Raw genomic sequence first — 15948 nt, forward strand, 5'->3', positions numbered from 1 at the left:
TCATCTCTGAACCTAGAACAGTACCAGACACAGTTAGGAAGAACTCAATAATTGCTGAGTGACTTGAAAAAAAAAGAAAACAATTAAAATAACTTGCAAAGAAAATCTTCTAATGATCCAAAAATTAGACAATATGATAAATTTGATTAAAATTAAGCTGAGAACTACTCAAACCCAAATGTGTTAAACAAAGAAGGATGTCTTCGCATTAGATATGATAAAGTCTGGAAAACAAATACCTCAAAAATAGTAATAGTTTAAGCGCTTTGAGACAAGATTATTTTAAAATCATAGGACTAAGGAAGACTTTGAGAAAACTGAAAACTTTGCAAAGTATATTTTGGCAAATAGGTTCTCTCTGTGGTCTTATTTTGCAACTCAAACATGACATTAAATACATCTTAGCATGAAATATTTCTTCACAACTATTATGCCTAAAATTAAATATATAAATAAAATTATTTTATTTTTAAATATATTTTATTAAATGTATTTTATTATACATAGAGCTTAATAAATACAAGGTAAAAGTTAAAGTTATAAACTATACTTTATTGTATGTAAGGTTAAGTGTTACTTTTAATTTTTCAATTATTTAATATAAAGTCCCAATTCAAGCTTATTATTGCTAATTATTATGGCATTTCATTCCTTTTTATTTTGTCCCTTTCTAGTACCAATTATCCGAAAATAGTAAAAAACACCTGTACATATTTTATACTTTGAATTTAATTAAAATTTAATCTATCTTTTTTTTTAAGATTTTATTTATTTATTTGACAGAGATCACAAGTAGGCAGAGAGGCAGGCAGAGGCGGGGCGGGGGGAGCAGTCTCCCTGCTGAGCAGAGACCCAATGAGGGGCTCGATCCCAGGACACCGGGATCATGACCTGAGTTGAAGGCAGAGGCTTAACCCACTGAGCCACCCAGGTGCCCCCAAATTTAATCTATCTTAAAGACTGTTTTTCCCTCCATGATAAAGTCCGACAGATAAAATGTCAGAAACTGTGTTAGGCACAGAGAATGTGTTCGGTTAGTGTGTTACCTTCACTCTTGAATAAATATACCCAAGTTGTACATGGGGAATGAGGAAGGAGATTGAATTTATTTCAGCGACACTGTTATAAACCCAGTGATACTGGGTTTAACTGTGTGTCACATAACACAGCTCCATGTCTTTTCCTCAAATAGATGAGCCCCCTTTATATGCACTTCTACCACTGAGTTCATAGCTGACATAGGATAGCCTTGGAAATGGTACATATACTTACTTTACTACTTACAAGTTGTTGAATACTGTTGCACTTTAGAGTAAAATACCCTAAATTATTTTAATGTGTTTTATTATTTTTAAAATGAAGTTCATCATCATATTTTATAACTATGTGACAAGGTTGTTATGTAGCCGCTCATATGAAATCATAGACATAATACGTACATTTTCATATTGCTATTACTGATTAGCAATATTAACAAATAAATTACATAAGGGAATAGCCAGTTTTCCTGTATTCTTTTCTAAGTCTAATTCTGAGGTAATCTGAAGGGTATCTCTTTGTGACCAGAAGGCTTAATTTTCCCCTAATTTACCTAAGTTCTGTTTACCCCTATCTTTTTTTTTTTTTTTTAAAGATTTATTTATTTATTTGACAGACGAGATTACAAGTAGGCAGAGAGGCAGGCGGAGAGAGAGAGGAGGAAGCAGGCTCCCTCCCTGCTGAACAGAGAGCCAGATGCGGGGCTCGATCCCAGGACCCTGGGATCATGACCTGAGCCGAAGGCAGAGGCTTTAACCCACTGAGCCACCCAGGCACCCTGTTTACCCCTATCTTAAAGAAGAGTTTGTTTTCCCACTGAAATATCTAGTTCATCTGGGTTCTGAATTATATTATATACTCAGCATATCAGTATACTATGAAATAATAATTTTTTAAAAATCATTTTAAATGAGTGACTAAATACTAGGGCACTTAGTTCTATGATTATTGAAGATACTGTACCATACGACTGGGGAATGTGTTTCTGAAAGATTAATTGCTTCCAGGCCAAGTTGTCAGTTTCCATAGTAACCAGATCATATACTGAGAAGTAAAAAATTTAATTTTTTATGATAATGTTTTTCACAATTTCCTTTCTAGGATAGTTCTTGAATTGATAACATATCCATCAAGCAAATGCATTTGGAATAAACATTTTTTCTACCAGTTTATAGCTTGATTGGCATACCCAGGGCATCCTCGTGACATAAAACATATTTCTTCTCAGATTAATTGAGACCAGTAACCAAGCTATTGATCAGATTGCCTCATGCTGATTAATGTGGTTTGTCATACTTAAAAGACTATTGTTAACTAATACTATACCCAAAACAAAAATAGATTAAATTAACATGTAACTGGTGGGCTTTTTTTTGTTCTTTTTGATTTTTTTTTTTAAAGATTTTATTTATTTATTTGACAGACAGAGATCACAAGTAGACAGAGAGGCAGGCAGAGAGAGAGAGAGGGAAGCAGGCTCCCTGCTGAGCAGAGAGCCCGATGCGGGACTCGATCCCAGGACCCTGAGATCATGACCTGAGCCGAAGGCAGTGGCTTAACCCACTGAGCCACCCAGGCGCCCTCTTTTTGATTTTTTTAATTTGAGTAAAGTTCCATATGTTTCAGTTCTTTAGTATTGAATGTTGGATAACTGTGTCTTGGTAATGCTTCTAGAAACTTTACATTTAGTTAAAATTGGATCTAGAACAATATTCTAAGTCAAATAACGTTTCTTTTATTGTTCTGTCATAAGTATATCTGTAAGTAAAGAAAGTTTGACTAAAAATCTAACGGCCTCTATTTTCAATAAAGCTATATAATTTGTTTAAAAATACGTAACCATTCAAAAGAAGTATACTTTCTTGTGAACTCCATACAAAAGTAACTCGTACTAAAACTCAAAACATTTTTTTTCTCCACAAGCATACATTAGTCAGTCACTGGGTGATGCTATCAAATTAAAATAATTTTAGATGTTGTGTATATGCAGAGAGAAGACCACTAGGTCATTTTTTTCCCCCTCTAGGCCCCTTTACTCAACTGGGAAAAGAAACTGTAATAAACATTCGAGTCTCCGATTCCATGGCAGTACCCAGAACAGTGGCAGGCACAGAGCAGTCATTCAATAAATGCTAACAGGGATCTCGGGCTTTTGGGCTTCCAAAACGCCCCCGTTCTCTAAAGCAGCATTCTACCGAAATGGAACAAAAGCTCATAATCCCAGTTCACGAAAGTCCCAAATACCTCCATTTACCTCAAGGGTGGGCTCCAATTTCACAGACTTAATTTTAATCCATGGTAACATTCAAAACACCTTCATGCATGAAACAGCGCTGGCAGGATGGGGGATACGGGGCCTGCTTGAGGATGATCAAAAATCTGGATGCCAAAATCCGAGAAAAGACCCGTTTGTGAGAAAACAAATCATTTTCTTCAGAGCCTAAAGGCAAGGCCAGAGACACCCCAGAGAGCTGCTAAAGCAAACCACCCAGCGCTGGCTGGAACAGGGTTGCGCTCAAGACCTGACGTCAGCCAGGCACTTACCTTCCTCCTGTCTAGCTCCAGCCCCGAGCACCTGGTCAGGGTTGCCCAGTGTCTGCTGCTGGGGGTTCCACCTCCACCCCAAAGCTCAGGGGCGCAGGCTGGTGTCTCACCCGCCACACTGAAGCCCTGCCTCTCTGAGGAGCCCCGGGCCAGCACGTGGCTGCAACTCTTCCAGAAGCGCCACTCACGTCAGTCACGTGACAGTGGGTGGAGCCTCACAGTTATTCTCCTGCACATTCGCCAGTGGCCTGAAGGTAAGCCCTTGGTTTCAGTCTTGGCGGTATTTGCTTTTCCCTGACTTCGGCCTTCTTTCGATGTAGTCTTTTCTTGGCTGTATCTCCGCTTTGCCTTGATTTCTAGTCAGGTCCTTCGTTTTCATCTTGGCACTTTTCTGCAGCCGGCAGGGTCTGGCTTTTATGGGACGGTTTACATTTTTTTGTGGGGCTTCCGGCAGTGGAATGTGGCTCTGGTTCCAGTTTCTCTGCCACAGCTCTCACCAGCCTTGGGAGCCAAGAGAGCTCACAATGTTTGTCCACCTCTCTTGCCTTTCTGGCACCAATGCGACTCTATCTGGTTTTTGTGGTGTACAGATGATGGGTCTGTAATCAAAGGAACGAGACTGATACAAAGCGAAGGCCAAGCATTGAGAATCAAACTGACCAGTTGGACCGCCTCACAGAGAGCGCGACCCCTCCCTGCCTTACTGACTAACTTTTAAAGGGCAAGGGCCATGTGGTTGAGCCTGGCCACACACAGGTGGCCAATGAGATTCAACACACAGAGAAAGCTGCATAGTCGTGCTAGGTCACACGTGGGTGGCCAATTGAATTACAGTTTACCCTATAGTAGATATTTGAACTAGCCTATCACCTTGGTTAGAATTGGTGCCCAAAAGGCAGGGCCCACACTCCTTGGTAGCTAGGGAGACAGTATGCGTGCCCCACTGATTGGATGTCTCCACCTGTCCTGATCCGCCCTTGTATTTGGGCTCTGTTACCTGGGACTGGTTTCCTGGACTTGCTTTTAATTAAGTCCCCTGGGGCGGGGGGTGGGGAGGTTAGGGTCAGTTTAAATTTTACTGCATAAACAACAAAATCACTGTTTAACCAAATGGAATAGCTCTGGCTAAATAGGCCCTTACACAGAAAAGCAAACAAATTATATTCATGAGGCAGTCCCCGGGGAGCCTACTACGCCTCCATCTTATCTCCCAGTGTGATTTTTGAAGATACAAAACCTAACAAAAATATGAAAAGATATATATGTATATAAAAGAAAGCACTAGCTCAGGTGACCAAGATGTTTATTAGGTGCATGATGTAAACTTGGGCACTTCCTTCAGCAACCCGAAATTCTTTGCCCAGCCTCCAGGAATATTAGGCTCTCTGGAGTTTCTTTCCTCCCCTCCCCCCCACCTTAGGCAGTATTACTACCTAATTTTAGAGTAGCAGAAATAAAGTCTTCATTATTACATGATTTACCCAAATTCATATTTCATTAAAAAATGATCCCAAATATGTAACCAAATAATGATGTTTACATTGAGTTTGTGGAAAATGATATCTAAATGGGGAACAAAACAAGACAAAGTCAAAATGAATGGAATAGACGGAAGTCAGTACATCAGCCTGCTGTGTGTGTGCTCAGTGTTTGCTGAGAAACATTTCAGAAGGTTTACTAATGATAAATTTGTTCAATTTATTATTTTATATTTTATATTTACTAATTATAAATTTGTTCAATCAAATTTTGTTCAAACTTCAAAGCTCATATAAGTTAATATCTATCTTCTATCTTGAGTCAGTACTGCCCAAGGAAGCCAGACCATCCTTTTGATCTTGAAAATTGACAGTGTTTTTCAAAGTCAGGATCCATTGACTTAATCAGACTGATTTATTGTCCTCACTTTGAAGTAGAATGTGTATGTATGTATGACGTGCGTATGTATGTGTTTATAACTAATGAAACTTGTAAAAGCTGGAAGATAGAAAAATTAAAAGAAGGTTGAACTCTGACCCATTGTATCCAAAGGAAATTAAACAATATCTCCCAAAATACTGTCCATGTTTTCTTCTGAGATTATTGTTGCTTAATCATGAGACTTTTGTTTGAAAATCTTATGTTCAAAATTAAAGTGTAAGAGTCTGTGTTGTTAGAACACTTGGTATAAATTGAGGCAGAACATGGTATGGGGAGGAAATAACAGAAGTGTGGAACAGTGACAGCTTTCCTGTAGTGAGATAGCCAAATAGAAACGTTCAAGTACCAGGCCGTGGAAAGGCTTTGGATGTCAAGTAAAGGATAATCACCAGATTCTGCTAATTCACTGATAAATAGCAGGTTCTGCCAATGTGATGAATTATGACTTACGATTGTTTACAGTTGGAAGGAATATAAGCAGACATTCATACTGGGTCAGACAGAAGAAACCCGGTTAAGACAGGTAAATTCAGCAACAGATTTTTTGCTATATGGAAGAGGATTTAGTATGAAAACCCATATCCAGAGATACAGAAAAAGTAGAGAAAACATGTAAAACAAAGTAAAAAGTGGAGCCCTTGAGGCACATGGCAAGGAAAATAGCCCAGTTTTAGAATCTAATCTAGACTGGCCCAACAATTGGCCTGACTTGATGCTGAACCAATTACTAAGGTTTTGTTAGGTATTTAGTTTAGTGTGAAGCATACAATAGTACTAACAGTATGACAATGAATAATAGGAAAATCATAAAACACACCTGCATATTCCCTTTTGGAAGTGTTGGATGAGGAAAGTCAGAAACATGCCTACGACCTTCTGAAAGTGGGAAATGAGAGTGTGGCAAGGAGGTAAGGGAGGAATGACCAATGGTTGAGAGTGGTTGGAAAAATGATAAACCCTTTTCTAAATAATCATTGGAAATAATCATTGTGTTGGAGCTGGTTGATAAGTTGTCATCAAATGTGAAATTGTGGATAATTTGTATAAGAAGCAGCATGGAGTACTGGGTGTGATGCATAAACAATGAATTCTGGAACACTGAAAAGAAGTTAAAAAAAAAAAAGAAAGAGCATCTTCCAATGAAATAGGAACTAATTGTGGTAACTCAAGTCATAAGTGTAAATGTAATAAGCAGAGAGAAAGAGAAAATCCAAGTGATATATAAACTAGAATGCATAATAGGAATGAAAAGAGTTAATGTATATGTGAAGGAATAGACCCTGGAGAAATTATCTGACTGTGAAGATACTACATGGGCAAAGAAAGCCTCCTTATATATACTTTGTAATTAGCAGCCTCTGCTGGTTTTGCCCATATACACACAGACTTAGAAAATGGGAAATAGCTCTTAAAGGTATAGACTTAATTAGATAACAATTGAAGTGACTTTCCCTTGAGAAAAAATATTTTAAAAGACTGGAGTTTCTGGGTGGCTTAGTTGGTTAAGCATCTGACTCTGGATTTCAGCTCAGGTCATGATCTCAGGGTCATGAGATCAAAAAATGGGCTGTGTGTCTGGTGTGGAGCCTGCTTAAAATTCTTTCTCTCCCTCTCCCCATCCCTGCTCATGCTTTCTCTCTCTCTCTCTAAAAAATAATAGTAATAATAAAATTAAAAGTCTCCTATAACTTCACCTTGAGGGGCAAGAATGTATGACATAACTTTTACACACTCTGCAGCTTGTCTGTGTTAGGATCTTATTTGTACTGTGGTGAACAGACAGGATCAAACTCATATACCAGGATATTCCAAAAGTGTAATATGTTGTAGTCTAATAATGCTCTCCACATTCAAGTAATTTCATTTTTTATCTTAATTTAATTTTATTGTTTTTAGTGTTCCAAGGTTCACTGTTTATGTACCACAGCCAGTGCTCCATGCAATATGTGCCCTCCTTAATACACACCACCAGCCCAGGAGAAGTTTTAACTCTGAGATAGCAAGGTAGAGATGCAAGAGAAATATGTGGAGAGAGAATCAGATAAATTATTCTTGTGGATCTTTTCCAGTACCCCTAGAAAATGTAGCTATGTAGCAGCTGTAAAGATGAATGGGATACTTGGCAGAAAACAGAGGGACTGGCAAAATACTAGAGCATATGGAAATATGCTGGGAGCATACTGGGCCATATGGAAATGGGAAGAAGGTACCTTTATGAGATGCTTCAGAAACCCATTTTTGAAGTTAGAGGTCTCTAGTTGGAACCACATAAGTGATAAGAGGACAAATAAGATAGGGATGCCCCAAGACCACTCTCATCTATCTTCTGATGATCTTTTATTAAACTTCGTTGTATTTCTTTCTCCAAAAAGTCATCTGTGCCTCCATACAGATAATTTGCTATTTCCCCTCTTCACATCTTAAATATCACCTATTCTATTATTAAAAACTAATTATCAAAATTATCCTGCATATAATTTGCTTCAAAATAACCAAATATTTTGATATAAATCTAGTGACTCTAAAATAAAAATAAAGTACCATAAAAACTTTATACTTGCATCCTGGTTGAAAGAACTTTACCAATTCAGTTCCCATCATTTAAAAAAAAAAAAAAAGATATTCCAGATCTGCACATATTTTCTCAGGAACTCCTCAGAAGGAAAAAGACATTAAAATTCTGGATCCTTTTTTTTTTTTTTTTAAAGAAATAATTTGATATCCTGCAAGGTGAACAGAAAAAAGTCTGCCAGATTCAGCAATCTGTGGTTTTAGATCCAACTCTGGTAGTCACCAAATGTGTGGACCTGGTTAAGTCGCTTCACTTGTCTGGATTTCATTTTTATTATCTACAAAGTGTTGAAGAACATGAACATTAAACACTCTTTTGCTCTGACTTTATAAACTCCTGTAGGATTGGCAGGTTTGCAAGATAAGGGTGAAACCCAAATAAGGATTTAGAATTATGAACCCTGTTCTGGTTACCTACAAAACAAACTGCTAGTACCTTAAAATAATCATTTAATCTTGCTAACAAATTCATGGATCCAGAATTTGGAAAGGGCTCAGCTGGTGGTTTGATCACTGATCTATGTGACATACAGAGTGGATAGGGCTGGAGTTTCTGCTTCAAAGAAGACTTCTTTGCTCACATATCTGGCACTTTAAAGATATGCTCCCTTACTCATCTTTTATTTATTTTTTTTTCCTTGTTCTTCTTCTGACATCACACTATCCATGGTCTCTTTTCACATGCCTTGGCTTCTCAACCTAAAGTTTTCAGTCTTCTTAGGTGGTTGTTAGCTTCCTCCAGAACAAGTGTTCCTAGAGATTCAGATACAAGGTTTTTTATGAGCCAGTTTCAGGAATCTGAGAACATCACCTTGTCACGTCATCACATTGTCTGACTATATTGCCCAGGAAAGTCATTAAGGCCACTTTGGAATTAAACTGCACCTCTCATAGGGAAGAATAACAAAAGAATTTATGGTCATCATTAAACTACCAACAAGGCAAGTTCCAATAGTGCCATTTTTTTTCCTAACACTGTTTTATTTTTCAGTTACTTTACTTCTCAGGAGTTTGGAAGTCCTGATTAGAAATCATTTATTTTATCCTTAATAGTGCCATGTAAAACATAAAACAAGACAAGTAGCAAAGTAGCATGAGGTAGAGATGTTCAACAATAATATGAGCTGGGTAATGTGTATGCAATATTTTTGACTATATATATGACCTTTTTGCTGTCTTTTATAATTTGTGGAAATATGTGCACACCCATAGCAAGCTACTGATGCTCTCAGTATCAATAAATATTAACTTGTTTATGCATTTGTTGAAACTGACAATATTTCAAAGTCACACTTTACTGCACCCCATCAGATTAGAAGGATTGTAAATAGCTGTGTTTTGAAATTTATGAGAAGAGAAGCATATCAAATATCAAAATAGCAATATCTCCTTTAGTCATTGCTTAACCTACAGAGATATAGCTGAATTTTCTATGAACTGTATTTTTTGTGCATCTCTTCCTTGATGATGTAACACAATGCGATATATGCCATAGATATTTTCTAGTCATTTAGGTTTGCTCAAGTATTTACATTTCATGGTGATTGGTGTTTCTGAAGTAGCTGTAGAGATTGTTGGATATACCGACATCCTCCGAGGGTTGCAGTTTTGCAAAACCTGGTTGTCCAATTATGTTGTGATTATTCATTGCCTGAGTTTGGGCACAGGGAAGAAATGAGGGATAGGCATCTCTGGATGCAGCTGACCTGGTCATTCTCCTGTTGGGTTTACAGAATCAATTCTCCCAACTCAAACTTCAAAGGGATCCAAATATATGAGCAGAATTAAACCAAACAATGGAAAAACCTTGGAAACTTGAGACTGAAAGTTTTATTGTTAAGATCCACTATATTTATATGCTTCACCTGGCACTTCTGTTGTTTCACAAGAATGGTGTTGACCTTTTAAAATTCATGTTGTTAGAAGGGAAATTGATATGCTGGAAGGGATCAATCATTAAGTTATTTCCGGAACCATCATGTTATTACCCATGAAAATGGATAATTGGTGCTTGAGAATAAAATCTAGTATTCTAGCAAATGTCTCTGTAGAGTTCCAAAGTCTTAAAGCTTAAAAAAATATTAATCATCATAGTATCACTAAAGCTTTTTGCCATAAGTCAGGAGTAGATGTAGTTGATGTAAGGAACACCGAACACAAAAGTAGAGGTAGTGAAATTCAAAATGAGTTAGTAAACCAAATAGAAATTTCCTTACTTACAAAAAGAGGGTGAAAAGATTTCATAAGATATTTGTGGGAAGAAATTGAGGTTGACCAAACACATACACACACACACACACACACACACGCACACATATATAACAAAAACATGTAACAAACCGTATATTCATAAACATATAGATGTATGTGTGTGCATATGTTTATATAAAATGCTTATGTATATATAAAGGTGAACAAATATTTGTGAATGTAGAAGAGAAGCTAACAATATTGACATATTTTTAAAATTGTATCAAGAAAGCACATGAATAACAAAAACAATCCTACTATTATCATCACTAATGTTTCATAAGATAGAGGCTGTTTCAAAGCAAATATTAGAAAGATAAAAATCAGTATTCTGTTGCAGTTCATGAAAATATGACTATATTGTCCTCATTCAGTTCACTGTGGACCTATGAAGTCTTTGAAAAGGCAAGGACCACAAAAGAAATATTTTGGGGTTAGCGGGTTAAGTTAATTGTGCAAAGAGTTAGTAAGAGTCAGGATTAGAATCTCATTGTTTTCTACAGCCCTGTATTTTTTTTTTTTTAAATTCATAGCTGTTGGTTCGTGCAATGGACATGAAGTGTTACCATCACAGCTATGACTTACTATATATTCCATGAGAAATATGATTAAACTACAATGTATTAGTCTATGATTGGCAAGTGAGATAGAATAAGATTAAATTGATATTTTATATAAATCCACTTGACACTCATGAAACTACCAATCATGAAACTATGAATGTAGATGTATTTATTATATTGGTGGTCTTTGTTTGGGGAACAATTTGATTCATACTTAAAATGTATTAATTCTACTTCATTGCCTTTATATTTCATCCCTGTTGCTTAAAATAGCAGTGTGCTCCCTACACAAATTAAAATCAGCTGCAAAGGATTTGCGTTTTGTTTGTGTTTTCTTTTTTTTATTAACATATAATATATTATTGGTTTCAGAGGTAGAATTCAGTGATTCATCAGTCTTATATAATACCCAGTGCTCATTACATCACAGGCACTCCTTAATGTCCATCAACCAGTTACCCCATCCCTCCACCTCCCTCCTCTCCAGCAACCCTCAGTTTGTTGCCTATAGTTAAGTCTCTTATGATTTGTCTCCCTCTTTGGTTTCATCTTGTTTTATTTTTTCCTCTCTTCCCCTATGATCTTCTGTTTTGTTTCTTAAATTCTTTTTTTTTTTAAGATTTTATTTATTTATTAGACAGACAGAGATCACAAGTAGGCAGAGAGGCAGGCAGAGAGAGAGGAGGAAGCAGACTCTCTGCGGAGCAGAGAGCCCGATGCGGGGCTCGATCCCAGGACCTTGGGACCATGACCTGAGTCGAAGGCAGAGGCTTTAACCCACTGAGCCACCCAGGTGCCCCTTGTTTCTTAAATTCTGCATATCAGTGAGATCATATGATAATTGTCTTTCTCTGACTGACTTATTTCACTTAGCCTAATATCCTCTAGTTCCATCCATGTTGTTGCAAATGGCAAGATTTCATTTTTTTGATGGCTGAGTAATATTCTGTCATATATTTATATATATATATATCACATTTTCTTTATCCATTCATCAGTTGATAGACATCTGGGCTCTTTCCATGGTTTGGCTATTATGGACATTGCTGCTAGAAACATCGGGGTGCAGGTGCCCCTTCACTACATTTGTTCTGTATTCTGTTCCATTGATCTATGTGTCTGTTTTTGTGCCAGTACCATACTGTCTTGGTGATTACAGCTTTTTAATAGAGCTTAAAGTCTGGAATTATGAGGCCACCAGCTTTGGTTTTCTTTTTCAACATTCCTTTGGCTATTTGGAGTCTTTTCTGGTTCCATACAATTTTTAGGATTATCTGTTCCAGCTCTGTGAAAAAATTTGATGGTATTTTCCTAAGGATTGCATTTAATGTGTAGATTGCTCTAGGTAACAGATATTTTCACAATATTGGTTCTTCTAGTTCATGAGTATGAAACATATTTCCATTTATTTGTGTCTTCCTCAATTTCTTTCCTGAGTGTTCTATACTTTTCTGAGTAGGTCTTTTGCCTCTTTGGTTAGGTTTATTCCTAGGTATCGTATGGTTTTCGGTACACTTGTAAATGGGATTGATTCTTTAATTTCTCTGCCTTCTGTCTCATTGTTAGTGTATAGAAATGCAACTGATTTCTGTACATTGATTCTATATCCTGCCACTCTACCAAATTCCTGTATGAGTTCTAGCAATTTGGGGGTGGAGAGTTTTGGGTTTTCCACATGGAGTATCATGTCATTTGCAAAGAGTGAGAGTTTGACTTCTTCCTTGCTGATTCAGATGCCTTTTATTTCTTCTTGTTGTCTGATTACTGAGGCTAGGACTTCTAGTACTCTGTTGAACAGCAGTGGTGATGGTGGACATCCCCACTGTGTTCCTAACCTTAGGGAAAAGCTCTCAGTGTTTCCCCATTGAGAATGATATTCATTGTAGGCTTTTCATATATGGCTTTTATGATATTGAGGTGTACTCCCTCTATCCCTACACTGTGAAGAGTATTAATCAAGAAAGGATGCTGTACATGGTCAAATGCTTTTTCTGTAGCTGGTGAGAGGGTCATATGGTCCTTGGCCTTTCTTTTATTCATGTAGTATATCATATTGATTGATTTGCAGATGTCAAACCACCACCCCTGCAGCACAGGAATAAATTCTACTTGGTCATGGTGAATAATACTTTTAATGTACTGTTGGATTTGCTTGTGTCTTATTTATAAACTATGTTGGAATCTGAAAGTGAATTCAAAAGTCAAAAGCATTTCTTTTAATACCAAACAATTAAAGGAGCAGTTAGTGGAAGGAGGAAAATTCAGAGAATTGGGAAGGGAAGAGTTCTTGTTTTTCCATGGGTTTTGAACTTTAAAAATTTTAAAGTTCTCTTATGTTTTGTTTTTGTGTTACAGTTGTTTTTCCGGACTATGCTCTTTCTCCTCATACCTTTGCTCACTAGTTTTCTTGTTTCTAAATTCTACTTTATGAAAGCACTATTTGAGCTAAACTTGTCATCCTAGAAAAAAGGAAGCCTTATGTACTATCATTTTGTTTCCCAACTCTTTTCCAGAGCAATTTACTAAACTTATCCAGATCTGGGGTTGTGCTTCTTTGAGATATTTTTTTTTTTAATTTTCCATATAAATAAGATATTATAAATGTTTTATATATTAATACTTATATACTTATATTAAATGTAAATATAATTAATATTTTACTTCAGGGTATCTCAAAACTTTTGTATAGTCAGATGGAGTTATTAAAGCACAGAAAAAACAGCTGTAGAGACAAGGCTTTACGAGATCCTATTATCCTCGAATCACACTTTTGAAGCTACCAATTCCTAAGGACAGTTTATGTTCTATACTGGATATCTACTACCAATTACGATCAAATATCATGTGCCTGCATCCAAACCTGAGAACTTACATATGTAAGAATGAAGGCCCAGGCACACTTTGGCCTTCTCAAAATAGTTCAAGTTATCAGTGTGTTAAGAAGTTTCCTCCAGTATTATAGAAAATGATGTTTTCCATCATGAAGCACAACAGCTGCCTTTGACAGATATGCCATCACTTACCTCCCACTTAACATGGGTCACTCTGTACTCATGGACACATAGAACTGGGAAGTATGCAAATCTGTGATTGTTTTGTAAGGTCTTAAATAGAGAAAGTTAACACTGTTGGAAATGAGAACTGAAATAGTATTCTTGGTATTTTCTCAAACTTTATAAAAATTAAAATTCCTTTTGTTCAAACCATTAAATATAGATTAAAACCCCAATATACATGTATAAATATATACAGAAATCCATAAAAATTTAATTTCTTGTTTAAATAATTAGGAATGTCAAGAATACTTTTGAGTGACATGAGGCAGAAGAAAGTGGTAATATCCCCCATAACAATCAGTGGCTTTTTAGTATAACAAAATTTCTCGAAAATATGAAATCAAAACTGCAATATCAAAATACAAGGGTAAAAATATTTGTAAGTATCATACACTTTTCATGGAACACTCATCCGCATACAGATTAGCTCTTAGAGCTTTATTCTAATTTTGAGCCAAAACCAAAAAGAACATTTTGGAGCTACCATTCTATCTACCAAACTCAATATTGAATACTCTAACTTTGTGAACTTGAAATCTCACAACAGTTTACAGTTGTAATTGCTTAGAGAAACAAATGACTTTGCTATTCTTTGCTCATGCTGATATATTTACTTCTGTGAAAGAGAAGTTTATTAGTCTTTCTCTCAACCACTTGTCCCAAGATGTGCTGACTTAAACATGGCCATAGGCACTGCTATTCTCTAAGCTCTCTGTGCCACTTTCCAACTAGATGGAGAATTGATTTGAGCTGTGGCAGATCAGTCATTCAAATGACTGATTAGAACTTTTTCTATAAGGACATGTAGATGTGGTTGAAAAGACCATGTCATTTATAAATATTCAAATGAGTTAAGTCATATCTGGATTAACACATAAACATCATATATTTTTCATGTGTCTTTATGTTTGTTTCATTTAAAGCAGCTCTTATTCTTAGGAGACATAAGTAATAAAGGCTTTTTAGTAATCTTTATAAACAACTGGAGGTAAGAGATGATCATGCTTGGAAAAATGATTAAATATGAGGAAAATTATTTTCTAGTATGTTCTTTGCACTATAATTGAAGAACATAGAAAAAGCAGACAGCACTAAAACAATAGTAGTTTTTTCAAAATCTAAAACTGAAAAGTTATTTCATAAACAGAATTATACTGAAAGTTGGGTCATGTTTAATATTATTTAGTTATTGTTTGATTAGAACATAATTATGTTAATCTCATCTATATTAGTAAATATGATAAAGAATCAAGTTAGTATTATATATTGTTACCAGCCCTCAAGAGAATTTGAAGATGATAAAAAAGAAATATAATCTTACAGCTCACAATATATAAAAAATTATTTTCAAAACACTGAGTCTAAAAGAATGATGCCAGCAAAATGGCAGAATAAGCAGCTCCTTCAAACTATTGTCCTCTACAGAAACATAGAAAACTATGCAGAAATGGTCAAAATCAAGTTTTTTAGAACTCTGGAAAGACATCAAAGATTTATGTTATCCAAGATAATAGTGGACAAGAAAAGACAATTTAGAAGACACCAAGAAAGTTTATGGTGTTTTTACTTGCTGATACACCATCCCCTGCATAGTTCATCAATGATCTTAAAAATGGTGTCCTACATTCCCAGATTTGGACTCTGGTCCCTAGTTTTGGAAAAAGCAAAAAAGGCATATTCATAGATTATTGTGTTTGTCCATTCTAATCTACTGGCAGGGATACCTGAAGGACTAATGTAAGATACTCATCTCTGTACCACCCAATATGGATTTTACTCAGGTATAAAAGTGGCAGACATTGCTTGAAAAAATTTTCAGATGCACAAAAAATCCACAGCCTCCTGGGGCAAAAGATACAGCTGAGACCTATAATAGACCATCTCAAGCCTAGAAGGAATAATTGGATGGAATTTCTTTGGGAAAATAGGGCATTCAAAAATCATATATATACTGAAGAATTTAGAAAGATCTGTGTATGCCCAGGACATACAAAAGACCTGAGAAG

Source organism: Lontra canadensis, unplaced genomic scaffold (assembly GCF_010015895.1).
Source record: "Lontra canadensis isolate GAN:19392208 unplaced genomic scaffold, GSC_riverotter_1.0 scaffold2, whole genome shotgun sequence".
In the NCBI taxonomy this organism is placed as follows: domain Eukaryota; kingdom Metazoa; phylum Chordata; class Mammalia; order Carnivora; family Mustelidae; genus Lontra; species Lontra canadensis.